Source organism: Eufriesea mexicana, unplaced genomic scaffold (genome assembly GCF_001483705.2).
Source record: "Eufriesea mexicana isolate 0111107269 unplaced genomic scaffold, ASM148370v2 scaffold2467, whole genome shotgun sequence".
In the NCBI taxonomy this organism is placed as follows: domain Eukaryota; kingdom Metazoa; phylum Arthropoda; class Insecta; order Hymenoptera; family Apidae; genus Eufriesea; species Eufriesea mexicana.
Window position 1 is genome coordinate 1,322,601 of NW_016910588.1, and position 8,160 is coordinate 1,330,760.

The following is an 8,160-nucleotide window of genomic DNA, read 5'->3' on the forward strand; positions in this document are numbered from 1 at the left end:
CATTATAGTAATATTATAGTATTTATTATTCAAAATAATAACATTGAAAATATTACTGTATTTAATATTGTATAATAATAGTATTAAAAGTAGTATTATATTTAAAATTTTAATAAGGATATTAAACATTTTTCAATATTCAATATTGTAATGACAATATTAAAAATATTATAATTATTGTAATATTATAGCATTTACTATTGCGATAATAATATTATAAATTTTACAAGATCGTCATTATAATATTGAACATTGTGCACTTTTTAATATTCTTGTTACAATATTAAATATTATTATAATATAGTAACATTTTCATTATTGTTATTACAGTGATGTTAAAAAACTAATGCATCATAGAACATATTTATATAATTTTATTTCTGACATTACCCACATTATTTGTATACAATGTGATGAATTTTAACAAATATCTCGTTTTAGCATTGTGAACGAGTTACATAGAATTCATTTAGCAATTGACATGCTTTTTCACTTTTCTACTTTGCTGAAATAAAGAAATTCAAAACTTGGTTGCCACAGACGTCTGTTATTAAGACAGAAATAAAAATGATAAAATATGGTTTAAAATATCAGACTCTTAAGAAATTGTGAGAATCATGAATGACGTAAGTTCACGTCAGCAGCATCCAAAAAGATGGACATACATGACGTGAATTTACGTCATTTGCTACGACGTTGGAAATGAGAATTTTCAGTAATGACTGATGATACGAGTAGTTCCCTATTCACTGACGAGTCAAATAAGTTTCCCTATATTTCACTACATTATTATAACTCAAAATATAACTCGAGTAAATAATATTTTTTCTCAATATTTTCGACTGGAACATTTGGAATATTAATATAACAAGAATAAAATATAACCAAAATATAACTAAAATATAACTAAGCTACAACCATATTATATATATATATTTTAATTAAATAGAAATGAAAATAAATTCAAGATAAAATGTTAAAATTTAAATTTAAATTTAAGCAGGTATCATTGTTAATTAATATTTCGAAATACAGCTTCAACTTATTTTGACTACGATATATAGATTTATTTCACATACTGTACACTGGTCATTTTCATAAACTTGTAGTATTTCGAGTAACAAACTGCGTATCATGTGATGCAGACAGATTGCTATTTTATTCTCGCCCATAAATTTTAATAGTAATGTGGGTAACGTGGGATAAATTTATTACATGATAAATATTTTCTAAGAATAACGTTAATCATGTGTAACAATGAACATATGGTGACTGCAATAAATTCATATATCATTCGATAGTACCGAGAACAGAAAAATGACTCTAGTCACTTTCTCTTGTTCCATAGTACTTTAACGATTCTGATCACATTATTTCCTACACGATCCTTAGCACACCCCTTATATTTGGGGAAAACCTTCCTTTATGCTTTTTACCCCCATCTACACCTACGTCAGTGATTTTCAACCAATATTCTACAACATACCAGTGTTTTGCAAAAAATTTTTAAATAATTAGAATTTTACTTGGAAAATTTGTTAAATAGTTCTATTTAATAGTAATGGTACTAAGGCATTTGGTCGAGAGTTCAGTTTAATTTATATATTCAATTTAATAATTTAATCAATCTATTTTACCTTTTTATTTATTTAATTTAATTAATCTATTTTATTGTCAAATAAAAAAATGTCACATTCAATATAATAACAGCTAACCAGTGTACTTAAGTGCCTTGTTTTGACCCACGAACATACATTTACTGAGCATAATTAGGAAACAAAATAATAATTCGGGAATTTTTGTATATTCTTTATCATCTGAGATATTTGAGTTAAGATTAATAAGTTATGAAGGATGTTGGATGAGAAAATTTGTTATTTATTGATTATAATATTATTTTCTTGTTCTAGTTTTAATTTTATATTAAATATGTTCCCCATAAAACAAAAGTATATAAAAATTTGCAACTTTGTTTACTAACTTTTGTCAGTTATAGTGCAAGTATAACATAATTGGGGTTGAAAATCACTGATATATGTTATTGGTCTAACCACATAGACTCAACCCTCGTCTAGGACCAAGCACGATCAACCCAACAGTAGGTCTCCTATATCAGTGTTTCTCAACCTTCTGAATCACTGCCAGACTGCAGTGTCTCCTTTCATCTAAATGATCTAAATTGACCAATGAAAAATTGGGAAAATATATTATTTCAATAAAAGAAAACATAAATTATTTTTAAATTTATATATTATTTACTAAATGATATATGAGTTGTAAATAATATTGAATATATAATATATAATCTATAGTTATTTATGGAACTACAACATGCACGATAAAGATATAAGTTGTGAGAGCTACACTCGCCATCATAGTAATCTTCTGCAAATACATTTCTTGTATAAATACAGTTTCTGGCCTAATCTTCATCCCAATGTCTAAGCCGGGAACCTTATAGCCTTAGCTATAGATCCACTAATCCTATGGGTTGGATTCATGGTGTCACAGGACACACCTTTCTTGTTTCTTCGCTATCTTTCTCTTTTCTCGTTTCCTTTTAGGAGTAGGAAAATCCTGTTCCTAAATTTATGAGTCCTTATCTCAATGCCAGTTATTATTATGATTGGGTACCAATATAAATGACAGTTTAATAATTTAATAGGATTACTAGTTTCACTTAATGTCTTGCCTACTTACCTGACAGCTTGCTTTCCTGTTTTAAATTAAAAACTTATTCCAATTTTATAAAACCACCATATAGAAACTTGTCTATATATATATTATGTATGTACATAGGTAAATACATATCTAAATAGAAATGTGGTATTTTCTAATATCCATTCATCCAATTTAAACTCAAATTTAAATTTCATCAAGTTGCACAACTTTTTACATGACTATGATATTTTCTAACTGTGTTGCCTATTTTTAGTTGCAATAAAATTTCAACGAATAAAAATTTCTGTGTGTTAAAATAAAAATTTTAATTTAATAAAAATTCGTCGATAGATTCGTTGGAGTAATAAAATTTTGTTTAATGAGAAATGTAAAATCTGTAAAATCTTTATAATGAAATTCACTTGGTATTTGGTATTATCTATTCCTAGTGCAAGGATACCTATTTATACATTTCTGAAGAGGGGGTATGTCTAGACAGTATATTTTCTTGGAATATTAACATTAGTTAACTGCTGAGGAAATCGAATTACTGGAAGATTATAATTTTTCATCGGAAAGTGAATGGAAGCACACCTGACTGCTCTATACTTAGACTAGAGAGGGTGAGTTTTTATGGATTAGGCTAATTGTCAGTGTCCATGGCCATTAAAACTGTAGACCTATTAAATATACTTTTCCAGAAGAAATTAGAATCGTGTTGGACGTCGTTTACAATTAATTACAAATGTTATTACGTCTATTGTCTTATATATTGTCTCCATATATTACATTTTAATTCCTTCCCTGATAATTTTTAATAGGAAGTGAGTGTTTTTTTTTTTTTATGTAAATATTAGCTATGTACTGTTCACTGCTATAATATCGTATCAAATAATATGATATGAAATATTATACACAATTTGTAACTAATAATAGACAACTCACAGAATGGAAACTATAGTTAAAGTTCAAACTAATTTCCGTTACACGTACTACCCAGTGGCGTAGTTAGAGCTTCTACCGCTCTGAGTGGACCCTCAGTTTGCCACCCTTTGCAGTATATTAAAAATACATATCAAGAAATTAACGATGATCGACGACAATTATAAATATAGTTTTTAAAAACTAATTATTAGTAATAAAAATTACGAAGTTAATATAAATAAGGAAATTGTGAAATATTATTAAAATAAAAGTGATTGACCCTTTGCAATCGAGAGGCGCCTTTCAGTCGCCATTTAATCAAATTCTAAAAATGGATGTTAATTAATATATCAAATTTACAATTACCCAACGATGCGTGGAATATCGATGTAAAATAGTTCTACGTCTTAATTTGCATACGATTTCTTTACCGTTTTAAAAATATCGTGGACTTTATGGTAGAAAGTCTTCGAATTACTATTTTCCTGTAACGAACAAATCGCCGAGTACAAAGCGTTAACAAGACTGAATATTTTCTTACAAAATTCAATATAAAGAATAATTTAATGTACTAAACGTATATACTGATATATAAATTTAGTTATATCAGTATAGTGAATAATCCTTGATTACCATATGGATTGACTGATTCCTTACCGATATTAATAAATTTGAAATATTTTGTACAGCTAATCCCAAATATTATCTAGGCACTAAATTATACAATGTACAAAGATTTGCAAAACATTACCTCTTACATTACTAATTGCTTTACTATTAACTATAGTAATATATAGTAATATATATAGTAATTAGTAATTACTAATTACTTACATTACATTACTAATGATAATGATAATGAATACCTAATGATATTAGAATTACCGATCTTTAATGTGTATATTCTATGTTCCAAATATAAAATACGTAGACAATAATAATTAAAGCGATACAATAAAAGTAAATACATATGTACAGTAATTTTGCGAGAAAATACTCACACATTTTCAATAACTTTGAGAATAAAAGGTTGGAAACAAATTATCGTGACTTGTTTGATAAAGTATTTCCAATATTTGGTAGTTGTTAAGTGTTGTTTTAAAGTTTTGTAATTCTAAAATAGTTCCGAGTGTCAATGGCCATAGTTCAAGGACCAATCGTGGTCATTTATCCGGAGAGGTGAAGGTAGGTTTCCACGAATTAACCGCTGCTTGATTTCTGCTCACTGTGCCGTGAATACGTCGAGGATGAGAGTGAGAATCACGTGGAGGGAACGAGATACGGAGCGAGATATAGTAAAACGCTGTTCAGATAATTTTCAGCTCTGCTTTCTGTCTTGCTAAACGCACTATTCCTAAGGAGCTTAAATTTAATTCAAATGCAATCCGATTTGGTATCGTTTTAATCGTTATAATCTCGAGAATGTAATTAGAGTAATCTTATGACGATAAAGTAAAAGATATAGAAATTTTATTCTCTTCACCTCAATGATTCATTTGCGATTGAGTCACCGATTATATGAATCGTAGATAATGCTTCGTACGTAGAATTCCAAGAGACGGTGGAGACATCTCTTGGTCTCTCGAACAGTCATGTATACTTTGTGTCTGTATACTTTACAAAAGTTTCATAGCATCGGAATATATCACGATGTTACACAATGTTACATTCCCTTTTTAGATGATGGATGAAGATGGACGAAGGATGTTTGTGAATGAAATTATATTCTTTTTATCCTTTTTTTCTTTTTTCTTATCCTAAGGCAAAGAGTAAATGATTAATTAATTTTCTTAATTTATTAATTTATTAATTTATTTAATTATATTTTATTTATTTAATTAATACTAATTTAGTTATTGGTATGATTCAGTCTATCGAAATACATAGTTCTTGGAAAAGGGAAGTAGATTTTCCATTGTTCAATTTCCCAGGCTCCTACGTACGAAGTCATACACATATGTATGTAATACATCAATAGAAAATTTCCCAACTATCGAGGTTAATCATGTGTATTTAGAAACTTATTTTCCGGAAATCTCATTAAGCAATTGACAATCATCGTTTCATACAATACAGCTAATTTTATATATCTCGATAGTTTCTTTTTCAAATTTACGTAACTTTTTAAGGGGAAATAAACAGAAATCTCTCAAAAAAAGAAAATAAACATTTTAATTAATTTTATTTCGCTTTATTTTTTTACTAACGGTAAGACAAACATATGCACGTGTAATATATCAGCATAAAATAATTGTACAAATAAATCATAAACATCAATGACGGATCAAAAGGGTGACCACCCTTCGCAAGAAGATAATTTCAAAAAATATTATGTATTTAATTATATTTTATTTAATCACATGTATTGTAATTATTCTGATTTTTCATAACGTATAAATATTTAATATGAATTTAATTATCTAAGCTGTAGTACCAGATAGAAATATTAAAATATAAATTACAGGTAAATTTGATATTGTTTAAAAATTGGTTAACAGATGTATGTACCTTTACAAATTTCAAGAAAGGTTTCTAGATCTACTCTTGATAAATATGTAAAAATTTATTAAAGATCATCAAACATATATTCGAATGCTTATGTCAACTTTCATTAACAATACGTTCGCACTTAGTATTTCAATATTTAAACAATTTTTTATTTATTATCGAATTTTTATTACAATTTTTATATTTCCAAGGCTTATATGTTATTTTATGTACAGTATATAATGTTCATGTTTAGTTTCTATCTATTCAAATACTTCTGTCATTCTTTATAAATAATATAATAACATTTAATTTTGAATTTTTAAATAATTTTACTCATACGTTCTCAATACTTATATATTACTTTAAGTATAATATATATTATTTATGTTCTCTATTTCTACCTTCCCATTCAATGATCCTTGAATTTTATATTTATCATCAATTTCTTTTTTTACAACTCTATCCATATGTTATTCTCAATTTATACGTGACTTTATATATTATGTGTAATATTTATGTCTCCAAATTCTATTTTTGTTCTATTTCTATTCTATTTTTACCTCTGCATCCAATATTTCTCGAATCCTATTTTTATCGTCAAATTTCTTTTACGCTTTTAGACATACGTTCTCAAGATTTAAATAGTACTTTACAGTAATATGTAATGTTTATGTCACCTACTTCTACTTTTGTATTTAATATTTTTGAATCCTATATTCATCGTCCAAATTTTTAAATAATTTTTCTCACTCCGTTTCCAAAATTTAAATATTATTTCGGTTGCAATATACAACGTTTGTATCTCCTCTACTTCTACAATACTATTACAGCCAATGTCTCGATATATTATTTTATAATTGCACTCATATGATCCCAAAACTTATACATATGATATAAGTACTTACATATAATATTCTATATATTATTCGTGATTCAGTATTATTTTCGAAATTCGAATTCTGCATGCTCATCATGGTTATCAAAACTTGAAAACTCGAGCTGTTGGAACACTTTTCTGTTCGACTGTACCCCACAGCCACTTCTTTTATAGCCACAGATGACCGAACCTCACTTTTACGAATGGAATAACAAACATATCGCTCGGTTAATTTGTCCATTGGACTGTGTTTAATGTAGTCAATTCTTTCGTTAGATCAATGATCTCTATTAGACTCGATAGCTGTAATTCTATTTTCGCTTAATCGCTAAACTAAGCGGCACGACGTCTGAAAATAGCTTAAGGCGGTAACTCTCCATGAAGTCGATCAATCGGTTTCTAATTGAAGAAACTTTCCGTGGTATACCATTGGGATGCCACGATTCTAGCACGTGATATTTACGTGACGTTTGACGTCAATAACGATGGAAAATCAGCGAAATTCGATCTTGCGAAAATTTCAACTATAAATTGAAAATGGCAGGAAACGATCGAGATTTATGATTGATTACTCGCGTTGCAACTATACGCATTAACATAACCAGCTAGCAAATGGTTAGCAAAATGACGATGTAACGTAACTCTGTTTCCTTCGATTCTATAATTAAAACGAAATTTTTTTTTCATTAATTATGTTTATTTTGTTGCTTAGAATTTACATTTCATTTTCTCGAAAATGTTTTATTTTATGCTTAATTTAGAGATTTACGTTGTTCTTAATGTACGGTACTATATTTTGTAATTAATTTTCTAAGAGGAAAAGATTATTTAAAAATATTAGTAATGTTAATAATAATTTTGAGTTATAGTTTTTTCAAAATTATAGAAAAATGTAGATGAAAGTATCGAATAAATCATTCGTTATGGTGGATTAATCATTAATGAAAATAGTACAGAATGAGCAAGAAAAATATTGGACATCTGTGATATAAAGAAATTAATGAAATAAACATTCAATAAAAATTTACAGTTCTATGTGTTGTATAAATTACCGAAAAAGATAATGTATTTCTAATACTTAACATCAAAAAGGGTTCGACACGTAAACATAAACACGTAATTATTTCAAAGGAAATTATTTTTCACATATTTTATTTAAATAATAATTTATTTCGCAGCAGACTTATTATTATTATTATTAATATAGT

At 27.3% G+C, this 8,160-nt stretch overlaps 1 protein-coding gene across 8 annotated transcripts in view; it reads left to right on the plus strand.

Annotated features, from left to right (window-relative positions):
• The window catches only part of LOC108550091 (uncharacterized), a 195,278-nt gene that overhangs the window by 131,274 nt on the left and 55,844 nt on the right, over positions 1-8,160 (plus strand). The gene's annotated exons all lie outside the window — the stretch shown is intronic.